The sequence below is a fragment of the Podarcis vaucheri genome (assembly GCF_965113315.1).
Source record: "Podarcis vaucheri genome assembly, chromosome: 11".
NCBI classification, from domain to species: Eukaryota; Metazoa; Chordata; class Lepidosauria; order Squamata; family Lacertidae; genus Podarcis; species Podarcis vaucheri.
The window spans coordinates 35311589-35327301 of NC_138749.1; the positions used below are offsets into that span (position 1 = coordinate 35311589).

Here is a 15713-nt window from a genome sequence, read left to right on the forward strand (position 1 = left end):
TAATGTGCTCCATTTGATTTTAAAAATTAACACATCTACTTAGATTCCGGGAAAGCAGAGAAGGAATTAAGAGAAGCAGAAGCTACAGAGAGAGCTGAAAGACTTCTGTGATATACAGTCGTACCTTGGATCCCGAACGCCTTGTGAGTTGAATATTTTGGCTCCCAAATGCCGCAAACCCGGAAGTGAGTGTTCCAGTTTGTGAATGTTCTTCCTGCAACCATTCGGAAGCCGTGCCTTGGTTTCCTAATGTTTTGGAAGTCAAACGGACTTCTGGAACGGATTCCATTCTACTTCCAAGGTATGACTGTATTGTAACAATTGATTTATTGCTAGCACTAGTCATCAATGACTACTAATTATTATGGTTGGATATTCTAATTGATCACCCCAAAATTGATGGGCTTTGCCATTCAAATGATGCACTGTGCACTGTGCACTGTATTGTGTGATGGATTATGCAAGACAGGGCTTACTTGGCCTCCCCCCCCCCATATTTTATTCAAGTTGGCACCCCCGCTTAAGTACCTTCCAGCTTTACATATCTATGATTCTAGGAAAGCAATTTGTTAGAAATTAATTTTGAAATGTATAATCCCATGCAATCCAGGAAATCACCAACAGGCACAGCTCACCATTCTTTGTCATTGCTCCTCTTCAGCACCATGTTATGGTGAATGGGGTTCAATTCTACAAAGACTGTGTTTGGCAAGCCAATAACTTGTAGTTACATATTATAGACCCCATCCCAGAATTATTTCTGCAAGTATCCATGCCCAGGCCCCCAAGATTGTTCATCTTCTCTTGCCTGCAACCCTGGCACAATGTCTATTTAATGACAAGCATTAATACCCTGCAGTCTTCCTGTTGTAGCAGCCAGCAGGACTCCATCCTAAGCAGCCATGTGCTGGCTCAGCAAGTCTTAGGATTGGCTCATTAGTCCTCTGTTTTCAGCTGAGGAATTTAAATATATAATCCATAGAAGCAGTTGAAGGAACTTGATTTTTGGATGGTTGTTATATATGGTTAGAAATACAGAAGTTGGAATACTTAAGGGAATTTGTTTCTTAGAGAGAGAGAAGGTCCTTCACTCACAATCATCTGTCTGACTCAGTCAGCAGGAAGTTTGCATTTTAAGCTGACATGGGCATTGCATTGCTGTTCAGCCCTAAAGATTATTATTAGGAGGGTAACATAAGGACTCTAAGCTTCTGTGTAGCTGCCTGCAGAGTGCCTCGCCTTTGGATAAAGAGGATTTTCACTGGCAAGACTGTCAGTATTTCAGCCTTTCGATGCACACGCCTTCTTCCGACGAATGCATGTCTTTTATTTGCAGAGCTCAGCACTAAATGAGAGAGAAAAAGGACTTTCTGATTTAATTTTTTTTTTAATGAGCCTATACATTATTTGGCAAGCTGAGCGGCATGTCGGAGTCACTTTTGATTTAGTCATTTTGAAAGACTCAGATCTCCTCCCTCAACAAATTCTGGGCACTGGCCTTTTCATGTCACGGCACTCCACTTAAAATGGCACTTCTTTCTATCCATGATTAATTAGATCAATGTTTTCTGAAAAGTGAAATATCCTTTGAAATGACCTCTTAAAATCAGCAGAAGTAAATTTGACTGGGTGCATGACAACACAAGAAGAGCCTGTTGGAGCAGGCCAATGGCCCACGTAGTCCAGACCCTCTTCTCACAGTGAACACCCAGATGCCTGTGAGAAACCTGCAAGCAAGGTAGTAGGCCCATGCAGAAGCCATTTGTGTGTAGGGCATGCTCATTCCCTCTGCATGGGAGCAGAGGGAAACCTTCAGCCCCATCCCTGACGTCAGGGAGTTTCATACATTTCTTTACAGCCATGTGCAAAGTGTGGTTGTCTGCATAGGAAGGCTAACTCCTCTTCACATGTAGGGATTCTGCATGACCAGGTCATGTGTGAGTGTCCCGACTGTACTGAGCCTCTACACATGTGCAGGTACTCATTCATTGGCTTTCCTATGCAGACAACCACATTCAACCCAAACTAAGGGCGGGGGAGGCTCAAAGTCAAGATTGGGGACTAAAAGTGTGGTCCCACTCCACTCAAGTTTGCCCTACATGGGAGTAAATCAGGAATAAGACTACGGTAACTATTACAAGGCTTCTGAGCAACTACACTACGTTATGACTAAAAAGGCAACAACTCATAGGGTGGAATTCAACATTCAATTCCCTTCACTGCCCGATCAGTTTACCAGGTTCAGAGTGTGAGGCATGGAAATATTTGGAGCATTTTCTGTGTTTCTTAATGAAGTGTTATCGGAGCAGTCGGCGGATGTGGCCGTCCAGCTGTTGTTGTGTACAGCCATGGCTTTTGTGCACTGCATGGAACTTCATGTGTCAGCTTGTGGCAACTCTCCAGGCCTCCAACCAAGGACATCTTGAGAAATGCAGGTCCCTCCCTGCATTATATAAACACCTTGTCAATGTCAGAGCAGCAGCACAAAATTCCTAGAAGAGAAATGGCTCTGTGACTGTAGACTGAGAGGATGCTTTCTCCATCTTGTTTTCAAATGTGCTATCTTTTATTCACTCTTCGAAAATGTTATCAACAGGGCAGGCTTTTATGTGTGTGTGTGAGAGAGAGAGAGGGGGGGGGGAGAGAGAGAGAGGGAGAGAGAGAGAGGGAGAGAGAGACTGGCCCTCGCAGCTGCTTGTGGGATTCCGTAGACTGACGATATCACATGTAGGTGCCACAGTTGGTTTTTCCACAGAAGAATGAACCCATTCTTGCTTTTAGCTTCTACAATCTAAGGTAATAAGGAACAAAGTGCAACTTGAAAGCAAGTGTATGTAAAATCCCCAGGGAAACAGATGCAGTGAATGCAGTATTTCCTCCCGACTTGCAAAATCTTCCATTGTTCTTTCGTTCTATGTTTGAAACAAAGGAAACCATGGGAAGATAATAGAAATGCTTCTGAATTAGGACAGCAACAGGGCATGCCTGTGATTGATCAGAGATCCTATGCCAAAGTCAAAGAGCATTCTGATGCATTTCCTGTATCAGTTTATGAAGAAAATAAATAAAAATATAGGCACAGATGCTGTTGCTAAGAGGGTACTTTGAGTTAATTTGAGATATGTGTTTGGGACATGGGGAAGGAGGCAGCTTCCAAGAATTTGTTGTGTCCCAGTGAACTGGGAAACAGGTAACAGGGCTCGAGGCTTTCAAAGCAAGCTCAAGCTAGATTTATAATAAGTCTGCATCATACATGAAAACAACCACTTGCTGCTTCTTTAACCCAGAATGCCCCCTGAGCTGCTAGTCCTGTGTGCAACCTAGGCTTAACAAGCCTGCAATCTGGGATCCTGGCTACATAAGAGCCATGCTTGATCAGACCAAAGCTCCACTTACTCAAGCATCCTATTCCCCACTATAGCCAAACAAATGTATCTGGGCAAGAAAGCATTCTCTCTTCCCATTCTCCCATTCTTTCTTCCCAGTAGTTGATACTGAGATACCTGGCCATTCCATCTAGCTATCATGAGTAGGAGCAATGGGTAGACTGTGCACTCATCGAACCCCTTTCAAAGTCATCTCAGGTAGCCACTGTCATCACATCTTGCAGCAGCACATTCCAAAAAATGAATTGTGTGCTTTGTAGGGATGGTTGAATCTGTAAATTTCTGTTGCTCTCCAGTTCTCATTTTCCCAATCTTAAATTTGATTCTCCACAGCTCTGGTGAAGCCATCATCTTGATTCTTGACTCATGGGAGTTATAAGAAATGTTTTAAATAAACCTCATGAAAATATAGCACCAGCATTTTAATGGCCATCTTTCCACTATACACATTTGGGTATGCAATTTTGCTCAATGGACACATATTTGCAAATCAACCCTTCTTCATTTGTAAATGTAATTTTTTATAAATATATGTTTTCATGTACATTTTTACCTTAGTATATGCATTTTTGTGCACATTACTTGGCACTGTAAAATTTTAAAGAACTGCAAATTCCAAATAATGGCTGTGCTTTGATTCACCTGCTGTTTCAGAAAGTGCACATTTAGGTAGGATCATTTTGAAATGCAAATTGAATCAAATTTCTCTCCCATCATTTGAAGATGTCTAGCCTTTTGTCCACCCTGCATCTGCTCTTGATCAGTGCCATTGAGTGATAGTGAATTCTAGTCTTAGGAGAGAGAAGGAGGTCAGATGAAGTAATGCTTCTGAATGCCAGTTGCTGGCATTGTCCCACAGAGAGAGTAGGAAGAGTGGTCTTGTGTTCAGCTCCTGCTTGCAAGTTTCCCACAGGCATATGGTTGGCCACTTTGAGAACAGGATACTTTACTAGATGGGTGACTGGTCTGATTCAGCAGGCTCTTCTTATGCTCTCATGTTCTTAAAGAGACACTTCTCATGAAAATCAAGAAAACCCTGTAGTAGTCATGAACCAGAGACCCCTCTGTAGAGCTGTCTAGCCTACCATGTCAGTTACAAAAGCATGATTGTCTTTCCCTAGGTCTAAGTCTGGCAAAACGAAGCAGGGCAGGCAGGTCATAGAATCATAGAGTTGGAGGGAACCATCTTGTCCAACTCCCTGGAATGCAGCAGGGAATGCAGCAGGGATTGAACCTGCAATCTTGGCATTATCAGCACTACACTTTAATCAACATTACTTGTTTTCTAAATCAGGGGTGGGGAACTTGTGGCCACCCAGAGCTTGTTGTTTGACTCCAACCCTCTGACCATGCTGGAGGGGACTGATGTGAGTTGGAGTCCTCAAACATCTGGAGGAACACAGTTTCCCCATCCCTGGTCTAAATGAATGCTAAAGAATTTAGCAGACCAAGACACCAGTGAGAAGCTGCTGTTTTCCCCAACCAGAAACTAAAATAACAAACTGAGAAAATTTCAGGACTCCACAGTACTCTAATTAAAAGAGCAGAGCTCTTAACAAGTTTTCATTATTTTCTCTCTCTGGGTAAGTCAGGTGTTATCTAATTCAAAGCACTTAGACCTGCATGTGTCTCATGTGGACAGAGTCTAATTACATAACTAATTATTTTTCATCATTAACCTGCTTACACTGTAGCAAGCTCATTCGTTAAGGTGTTAATAATGCTCCCCAGTCCTGAATCATCTGTGCCATTCTCTTTCGCTGACTGTCACTGGAGTCTACAAGAAAAAATCTGTCATCATGAGCGCATCATGTTTCTAGCCTGAAAAGATACAATGGAATGTCCACAGAGACCTGATGATCCGGTCTAGGGAAGTGTGAGGATTTTGAGTTCCACCAGGCCACAAAGGCAATGAGTGAAAATGGCTACAGTGGTAGGTGATGGAGAGAGCCTGTCCTGCATCAGAGATTGCTGTCACAGCCTCCAAGACCTTCCAGTGACAGCAGTTAGTCCATCATCTCCGCTGACAGACTTTATGTCCAGAGCCCTCTATCCACACAAGGTGCCTCTGAGTCATAGCTTACTCCTTCTTTGCCATCATCCATAGTTGGCCAGTTGTCAGCACTAATTTCAACAGAGCTTAAAAATGATCCATGTGAATGCTGTTAACTTCAAAAGTATGATAGAGCATTGCTTTGCCCTGTGGGAACTAGTGAGAAATTCCTGAGAAAGTTCTTCCTTCCATATCTCCCTATGCCTGTAGATCATCTACTGAGGCCTTTGTCCAGATGCCTCCTTCAGCCGAAGCTTGCAATTCCACAATAGCAATAGCGTTGATAAAGGATTTCTCAGCAATGATGCTTTGGCTGTGGAACACCTTCCTTAAAAAGGCAGACATTTTAACATTCCTGCTCACCCAACCATTTAAATTTAGTTGTTTTAAGGATTTTCTCTGTTTATTTTTTATTTTAAAATATTATAAATGGCTTAACATGGGTGTAAACTGGCCAGGATCCAGTTATAAGCATGCAGCCCCATGAATTTCAGTGAGGAGTTAAGCATGTGTTGTAAGTGTAAAACAGTTTACCCAGAAGTAATCCTGCTAATTTCAATGGGGCTTATTTCCTAGTAAGTAAATTTAGGACTGCAGTAAAATCTCTACCACTAAATTCAACAGTATTTAAAATGACTTACCTTTGGGCTAAGTACACTCTATATTTAAAATTTAAGCTGCAAACTAAACAAAGGGCAAGGAATTCTATGCATTGTCTCTTCACATTCTTCTGATACATTATGTATGTTGATATGACAAGCAGAAAACTGTATTGGATGGCTAATATTGTGAAGCAGAGAGCTGTGGTTATGAGATTTGACAGTCATTTCTAAACAACTGTTCTATCAATTCTATTAAAAGACAGTTTAGGCTCACCTTCAGTTTTTTCCTCCCCGAAACAATGAGGTTATCTGCAAGTCTGAAATGACAATAGCAAGTTTATTGTGCTAGGTATGTATGATCTGGGGTGAACAGGAGACATTTTATGCAAGCATCTCCTGAGCAGATGTTTACACAATGGAAAACAAAAAAAAAATCATATTTCATAGAGAAAGAGACACACTAAAATTAATGCCTTAGTTTAGTTGAAGCTACTCAATAGATTACAGGAAGATTTGTATGACAATTGTTAGCAATGCATGCTTTAAATGGCATGGAAGCAAGTATACCATGAATGTACAACCCACCCATGTGAGGTTTGTCAGCTTGGCTTCAACAATAACATGACAGAATCCCATGGTTGCTGATGTCTTGATAACTTAAAGGTGGATCATTAGTAATCAAGTGAAAACTGTAACCATTACCGGCTGCATACACGAGCCAGTTTCTTCCATTTCCCAGACATCTCCCTGCCTGTTGATTTCCGCATTATATTTAAGCAACATAAAAGCCACTTTGGGAAAAAGGTTAGCACTCATTTCTGTGTTATTTGATTCCAGGAAAAAAATTCATTTGCAGCCCCTTAACCTGGAAAAACATGGCAGAAAAGTGATAAATTTGGGGCAGTGTACCAGCATCCAGTCCTGTTTTCATGGGGAAATCATAGGGGAACAGAAGCAATTATGTGTAGAATGGGAAGAGGAGTAGCCACATTATCCAGTGTTGTTCACTGTTGCATCACACAACATCAACTGGTAGGAGTGAAGTTTGGCACTGCATGCTAGTATTTTGGTTAAAAAGCCATGGTTCCACAACACAACAGGTACTGCCGTGTGAAAGGAATGTTAGAAAATGAGGAATAATCAGGAAAAGCTAGGGGGCAGAGGATGGCAAGCACAGAGCTGAGCACAGTGTGGCTTCAGTGACCAGCTGCTCCTGAGCACTCTTATAATAGTTGATGTGCACTTGAAGAAATGGAGAAAAGAGTTTCAGAGATACTAGTGATTGACCTATGAGCTTTTGAAAGGTCAAGGTCACTTAACTTTTGTAATATTGATGGCTTAGTGTATAGACGCACCTCCCTGCCATTTCAATCACTGGATTCTAGCAGGGGTCCTTTGTATATAATCAGTCAAAATGTGCATTGCTTTTCTAGGTTTTCAATTAATAGATTATACAGATTTGTGCAATGTTTAATTATAAGATAGATCTAAGCCATGAAGAACATAGGATTCTCATAAAACAATATAGATACAATGCAAACAATAAAACTATTAAATCCATCGGTGATACAACATATATAACACATGGCTGGTTCACACTTCAGGGAAAGCTTGAGCGAATAAATAAGTTTTTAGAAAGTGTCTTAAATTTCATATTGCTGGCACTTGCTTGATATTAATACGTAAGGAGTTCCACAGTAATGAGACTGCTACACCAAATGCTATACAGGCACTGTTAAGAAATGTCTCTCCTAACAATTGTAGTAGTCAGGCATTCCCCTGAGTGGCAAATTGATTCCACAATAAAGAAGTAACTATCCTAAAGCAGGCTGAAATTTTCTTTTTAAAGTTTGGATCAGCACTATCAGAAAAAAGTTTCTCAGCAAGACTAGGGGAGTGGGTGATTGTCTCCTCCTCCTCGTCCTTCAAATAACTTTATTCCATTCAAAATGAAGATGAACACTGTCAGGCTATTCCACCAGCACCACATGTTAAATATGTTTTTATTGTGAAAAGGTAGGAAGATGTTCAGAGCATAAGAAGAGCCTACTGGATCAGACCAATGGGCCATCTATTCCAGCATCCTGTTCTCACAGTGGCCAACCAAATGCTTGTGAGAAACCTGCAATCAAGACCTGAGGACCAGAGCACTCTCCCCCCTCCTGTGGTTTTCAGCAACTGGTATTCAGAAACATTATTGCCTCTAACTGGGGAGGCAGAACATCGCCATTTCACTGGAAGAGTTAGCCACTTCTCCAACAACGGTTCCATTTTGGCATGCCCATAAAGAACATACCAATCTTTGAGGACTATTTATGCCTCCATGGAGTCCTAAACTGGTGGAAAAAACAGGACGTTATACTTCAGCCCAGCATTAGCTAGAGCACCTGGTGGTGGTGGGAACCTTTCGCAGCCCAATGACCACATTTCTCTTTGGGCAACCTTCTGGGAGTCACATGCCAGTAGTGGACAGTGTTAGGATATACTGTAGTTCCATTCCACCTTAAAAGGGAACAGGCTGTTGTGTGCCACATGCCTGTTTACTTCCAGCACTTGCTGGGAACTTCCGTTTGTATATAGCTTTTGTGTTACTGCTGTTTGTGCTGGAGGCGAAGGGAAGCAGACATGTTTTCCTTTGTTCCGGAACTATGCTGAATAAAATGCTGTACATTATGCTTACAGATTTCTCTGTCTGCCTCTTCTGCTGTGAGATGATTTACGCACTCTGCTGACAGAGCGTGCATGGGTCTCTAAACGTATCTGAGGCTCATGTTGCTAATTGATGCTGTTCCAAGGGAGACCGGCTGCCGGCCAGTGGCTGGAGCCAGCTGGGGGCCTGCCTGATGCCCCCATCTTTCTGGCAGTATCCCAACATCAGGGTTATAGACCCAGATCCATGGCGCTTACAGGAGAGTAAGACTGCTGATGGCTGCTGTGAGACCGCTGGCAGCGACAAAGGTTGATGAAGCTGATTGTCCCGGCCATGGCTAGAAGGCGTTTGAAGTCTGTGCCAAGAACCAATTAGGCTGGAGAGAGAAGCAAGCAGGACCAGAGGAAAAAGTGGGTGGAGTAACACATCTAAATTTCACCTTTGTGTACACACACCTCTCTTTGTCCTTCATCTAGGTAAGAAAGAGGCATGGCCAGAGTTCAAGGACATATTCTAAGCAAGCAACAACACCCAATGAGGGTGCACAGTAAAGTCATTGAGCAGGGTAGCACTAGAGGGCCACTTTTGCTCTCCAGGCCGGAGGTGACTAGAGCATAGAATCAGGACAGGTTGGGAGTCGGGGAGAGCTACCATTAAACTAGAAATTCTCCTCATACATTTCTCTCGTACATCCTAACGCCAGGCATGTCTATGTGGAGAAGCAGCACAGATGTTTGTCATACTTGAACTGGTATTTTGTTCCAAAGTCCCAACAAAAGGAGTGCCATGACAATTGAAGAGTAAACACATTTGCTAAGCATTATAGCAATCACACAAAGCACTGATGTGATTGTTTGCTTTGATATTTGTAATTTGTATTACACTCCCTCATCCCATCAATCCTCTAAGCTGACAATATCAACAGAGCATTGGTTTGTGAAAGCATCATTTTAGACATTGGCTAATTTAATACTTAGAGCTGAAAATCAGCTGGGATGAGACAGTGATCTTATGAAACATTGATCTGCTGAATCTCCACAGGATGAAAGAAATGCTACAGAAATTAGATTATTCAAAGCGATTTACTTGACAAGAGGGATTTGAAAATAGTGCATAACTAGGATCAATAGCAATATACGCGATGGAAAAACTACAAGCCATTTAACTCTTCACTTCAGTGGTTCCTTCCAGGGACTTCTGACCTAAGCTGCCTCCATTTTCCCCTTTTGTGAAATGGGAATGATAATCATACACTGCTGTACTAATTGGTTAATGGCTCTGAAAAATCTCTGAAGCTGTAAAGGTAACAGTGCAGCATAATTATTGCTATTATTAGTACACTATTATTAATGTAAGTTCAAGCATACGGATATAATTGAAGCAACAGATAGCACAAGTAGAGAGATCTTGCTTTAAGATTGTGTGAGAAACAGTACAAGTTGAATACTTTTTCCCTCTTCATGATAGGTCCCCCCCCCATCTAATATTTATTTATTAATTAACATTTCTGGCTCTCCCTCCCAAAGGAGTGTAGCTTGCCAAAGGGCGGCAAATGACAAAGTAACAATACAACACAATAAAAATAAAATTACTCTGAAAATATTAAGAATGTCTAAAAACATTTAGGTTAGCCATGCTATTTTATTCCATAAGGATAGCAAGTCACTTTGCTCCTTGATATAATATTTCAGAGTTGATTTAACCCATTGTCAAAGCAAACCCTGAAGTGCAACTGGCTACACTAAAGATAGCTTTGCATGAAAAGAGCCCCTCCAAACATTTGTAAGTTCTTTAACTTTTCTCATCGACATACACAAATTTCTGCAGTAGGGCCAGCCCTACCATTAGGTAAAATGAAGTGGCAGCCTGAGGCAGCAAATGCAGGTGAGTGAGGAGCAGTGACAAGAAGATGTTACAGCTGTTTGTGCCACATGGCCTGACTTGTCCTAGTCTACTGCCCTCAGCAGCAGTGGAAGATGCTGTTGCACCACCAATGTTGGGTAAGTAAGAAGGCAGCGGGGTGGTAGTGGACCTTGGCATGCTCACTCCTATTTTCATGTTGGCTTTGCACACACCTGAAGAGAGATAAAGACTTTGTTCACATGACTGAGAAGGATATTGAATGTGTTGAAGTTGGAGCAGGGGCTCTGATACTCGGTACCTCCATATATATCCATATGACTTCTGTACACAACAGCTGATGACAGCTGGTGACTCCATGAAGGTTGGGGTGTGACTGATTCTACTAGAATGATGAGTAGGTGCAATTTGTTGTTTCATTGTGTGTTTGTGTGTGTGTGATGTTAAGTACTTGCTCTAATAACCTTTATATGAGTCTGGAGATACTTTGTTTGGTTGCATGACCAGGACTTGGGGGAAAAAATGATAGCATACTGGGAATAAAAAGTAGACTTCACTCAGAATATATTTTGGAACCACCGTGTAGATACAGGATCTGGAAGTGTGACTAATTTGAAATTGGCAGCACAAGGCTGTTATCTGCTTGTTGTTTCCTGAAAAATTACTCTCTGTTTTTGCTATTAACTTGTTTTTATTGTTGAGAGTATTATACAGATTCGTACTGAACAATGCATGTTAGTTCAGTTCAAAGAATACTTATAATGGTGGTTTTCAACTGTTTGTTTTACATCAGCAGTATCATAACCTCATGTTTATGGAGAAAACCCTACATCAAATCAAGAGAAGGCTGAAATAATATTTTCAAAATCCAAGTAAAGTGGTATTTTTACCTCCCACATTTTGAAGTGTTGGGGTGGGGGAGAGAGAAACCAGGCAAATTTAGGGCAATTTGAAATGTCTCTTTTCAAAAAGAAACTGCTGTTGCCCGCATCTCACATCACAATTTCCTGTTGTCTATAGCAATTGGATAACACCCTTTATTCCCGAGGTGGGAAACTTATGGCTCTCCAGATATTGCTGGACTTTCATTTCCATCAACCCTGGCCTGTGGTTAAGCTGCCTGGGGTTTATGAGAATTGGAGTCCAACAACCACAAGTTTCTCCACCTATGCCCTTGATAAGAACATTTGTAACACCTATTGGAAAAGAATGGAAGATGCGTTTCAAATCTGAATGCCATGGGCAATCATTACAGATAGCAGATTCCAAATGGGCATCATTATCTTATCACCTAGCTCCACCTTTATGTGATGTGTTGAGGCTTCATTTTCACTTAGATATCTAAAATCAGCACTGCATAAAGAACAGCACAATAAGGGGATGTCTACATGAATCTAAAAGCTATTGCTTTCAGGAGTTTTTTTTTTTTTAAATCTGCTATTTAATTTGTATTGTGTGATTTGCTAATCAGTAATATTTTTTGAAAAAATAAAATGGAAGTTCATTGCTAGCGAGACTAATGGGAAGAGAGTTTGAGTATGTATTTGAACTTTGTTTATTGCTACTTAGTTGTCTATGTCTTTCTTTCCTTTTAAAGAAGAATTGTCCAGTAGCACCTTAAAAGGTAAAGGTAAAGGTACCCCTGACCATTAGGTCTAGTTGCAAATGACTGTGGTTGCGGCCCTCATCTCGCTTTACTGGCCAAGGGAGTCGGTGTTTGTCTGCAGACAGCTTCCGGGTCATGTGGCCAGCATGACTAAGCTGCTTCTGATGAACCAGAGCAGCACACGGAAATGCAGTTTACCTTCCCGCTGGAGCGGTACCTATTTATCTACTTGCACTCTGACGTGCTTTCGAACTGCTAGGTTGGCAGGAGCAGGGACCGAGCAATGGGAGCACACCCCGTTATGGTGCTACTGGACATTATATATATATCTGAAGAAGTGGGCTTGCACATGAAAGCTCATACCAAGAACAAACTTAGTTGGTCTCTAAGATGCTACTGGAATTTTCTTTATTTTTATATATATATATTTCTACTGCATCAGACCAACACGGCTACCTACCTGAATCTACGGTAATTAATATGACACTGTTGTTCATCTAGTCTTCTCCAATTGGAATTGGCTCTCTCTGCATCTTGTTACTCGAAATTGTTTTAATCAGAGTTGCCAGATACAGAACTTGGGACCTTCTGCATACTAAGGATCTCTCATAGAGCTAGTCTAGTCCCCAATGACCAGTCAAAGCAGAGGGATTTTCAGCTCCTACTATTGGTTGCCTAGTGAAATACACTTTTACTAAGGGGGATGGTGAATCTGTCAGTTTCAATTTCTCTCTTAAGTTTGCTCCACCGGATTTCCACCTAAGTTTGCAAAGAAAAGAAAAGAAAAGAAAAGAAACGTCCTCCTGAAAATTCATCCACATTTTAGAACAACTTTTTTTAATAGACACATTTTTGTATGCAATCTTGCCCAATATACACATTTTCCCTTCCACAATGCAATTTTGCATGGCTATGCACACTTTAGTATATGATTTTTTGTGGAGAACTGCACCTCAAAATTCAGAGAAGTATAAATTTTGAAGGATGACTGTTTCAGTTTCTGTATAACTATTCAGAAAGTGTGAATTAGGCAGGTTCAGATTTAATTGTGACCCGAATCAGATCCTCAACCCCCCACCACCACCCTTATCCTAGGGCTGACTTGGTTGATGGGACCGCGCACACACAGACTGCTATATCACAGACTGGGAAGAGCATTTTGGGATTGACACAATTGGATTATTGTGAGTTTCCTTGAGCTCATTTCCTGAGCTTTCTTCTTTTTCTTTTTTGGGGAGGTATTTCCATCAATCCATCTGTTATCTTCTTTAAGTACATGATGGTGTTGATTGCATAGACTGGTTTTTAGGGTAGGTCAATTATTCTGTGTTGAGGCATGAGCCTTTCCTATCAACTCTCCATTTCTAAAGTTTTAATACAGCTGCACCTAAGTAAAGGTCTACTTATTCCCTCATAATTATTAGCTCACATCTACTACCCTTTCTGCTTTAACTTCATCCCATCCCTTTCTCCCTGGCTTTCCACAATTTCTTTATAGACTTTGCAAACCTCTCTCCATTTCTGCCTTCACACTCCCCATAGAAATGCTAACATTTGAATCTGCTCTCTTGCAAGATGTAGATCTCATCATATAGAAGCAACTCAGTTGCACCTGATGTTTGCGTTAACTTTCCATTGTTAAGACATTCCCTAGACACCTTTTGGAGGTTTAGATTTAATCAGTCAGCACCTTTAAGAAATGTATAGCAGGGGAATTTTTTATATTTTAAAAAAATACAATGTAGAGTGCTTCAGCAATTGTGACTGCAGGGGATCCCAATTGTCAGGGCTTGAAAATGAGTCAGGCTATATGCATTTTCCCATGGGATGTAGTTAAGAAGCCTCTCTGACAGAGGCTAGAGGCAAAAAGAAATCGGATGTGTAATTGATGATTTGCATATGCAGAAAAAAAATTCCAATCTATTCAATTGAGCAATTACAAATAGTTTCAAAATATCTTGTATTTTTATGTTATGCAGCTGTGGAGAATGTAATCCACTTTCCATTTGTCCTAAATTTGTGCTGCTCAGGTTTGCCACAGCCCAGCATGTGTCAGAGTGTAAAACAGACGTTTGTATAGCAACACAAACCACTAGTCAGGGAGGTGCAAGCTACTCCATGACCAATTTCTAGCTCAATACCTACAATATGCACTTGATTGGACCATTAGAACATTCCTTCTCAGTGGAATGCAGTGGCGTGGATTATGTGACCTTCGGTTGATTGATGGTGCTGGAAGCCAATGGGTGAGCACCAACATTCTATGTCACATTTTTCTCTTCTCGTTTTCCTTTGAATTTCAGCATAAGAAACCCTACCATCATGTGCTGTTTCAGCTTTTCAGGATGCTGGAAGTGGGCAAAAGGAGTGAAGGAAGAGGCTCAGCAAGGTTCAAAAGGAAGAAGAAGGAACAGGAGGAGGCAGAAATAGTCCCAGGGTGTGGCAGAGAACACTAGACTTATTCTTTGCAGTCTTTATAGCATGAAGTATATAGCATGTACTGACTGACATGGGAGTTGCTATCAGCCAACATGGTGGTGGTGGAAAGGATCACAGCCTAGTGGCAGAGCACTTTCTTCTCATGCAGAAGGTTTCAGGTTCAATCTTTGGACAGGGCTGGGAGAGACCCCTGTCTGAAATCCTGGAGAGCTGCTGCCCTTCGGTGTTGATAACCCTGAGTTAGATGAACCATTGGATCTGACTCAGTATATCAAAGCTTCCTATTTTCTATGCTGTGGACACTGGAGAAGTGGCTGGTGGGATGACATTCTCTTATTTTTACTGCACCATTTTCCTCTAAGCTTTTCTCTGTCTGTGCATAGGGTCCTGACCATGCCTTGCTACTCTAACTTGGTCACCATCATGGGATGCCCATTGAGTTGCTCTATCCTGCTGCTTCTGCACTTTCAAGGCTTTAACTGCTCTCCTGTGAGATTCATCCATAGAGGTAAAAAAAATGGATCTTTAAACTTAATCCATGCAAGCATGTATTACCAATCTCCCAGACCCTAAAAAATAAATAAAAATCAGATGCCCTCCAGGTGTTGTTTCTTCCTGCCAGTGTTTTGTCTCCATGGGTTAGACACAGGCAAAGCAATCAATAGCTCACTTTCACACTTCAAAATATTTTCTTGTGATATCTTAGCTGGTTTGATGGAATATTAGTCATATTGAAAAGCATGTATAAAAATGTGGAGAAGAAAGACATTCATTTTACATTGCATATGAAGGACAAATCCTCTTCTCACTCACTGCTCTTTCCATCTTTCCCCTAAAGTTTATTAATTAATGCAAAATATGATGTTACATCAATACAGTGCATCCCCCCCCCAAAAAAAAACACACTTCACCATACTGGCTGTAGCTTGCAGTAGTGGAAACATTTTTGATGCAATGGTGACAGATCACATGTTTTGCCTTACTAAACATTACCCTGGAGAGGGTAGGAAAATGCCCGTGACTGTTATTTTCTTGGTCAGCAACATGCTGGCTAAGTCATGTAATTCCAGCCTAAGCATATGGAATTTCTTATTGAATTTTAATTTCAAATTGTCAG

The 15713-nt window shown here is 41.3% G+C and overlaps 1 long non-coding RNA gene across 1 annotated transcript in view; it reads right to left on the reverse strand.

The window, feature by feature from the left end:
- Positions 1–2828: 2828 nt before the first annotated feature.
- Positions 2829–15713, reverse strand: part of LOC309514632 — a 34317-nt gene continuing 21432 nt past the window's right edge. The window contains exons 2-3 of the long non-coding RNA XR_014212097.1: positions 6316–6358; positions 2829–2912 (exon numbers count right to left, since the gene is read on the reverse strand). This is a non-coding gene — a long non-coding RNA (uncharacterized lncRNA). The remainder of the gene's footprint in view (positions 2913–6315; positions 6359–15713) is intronic.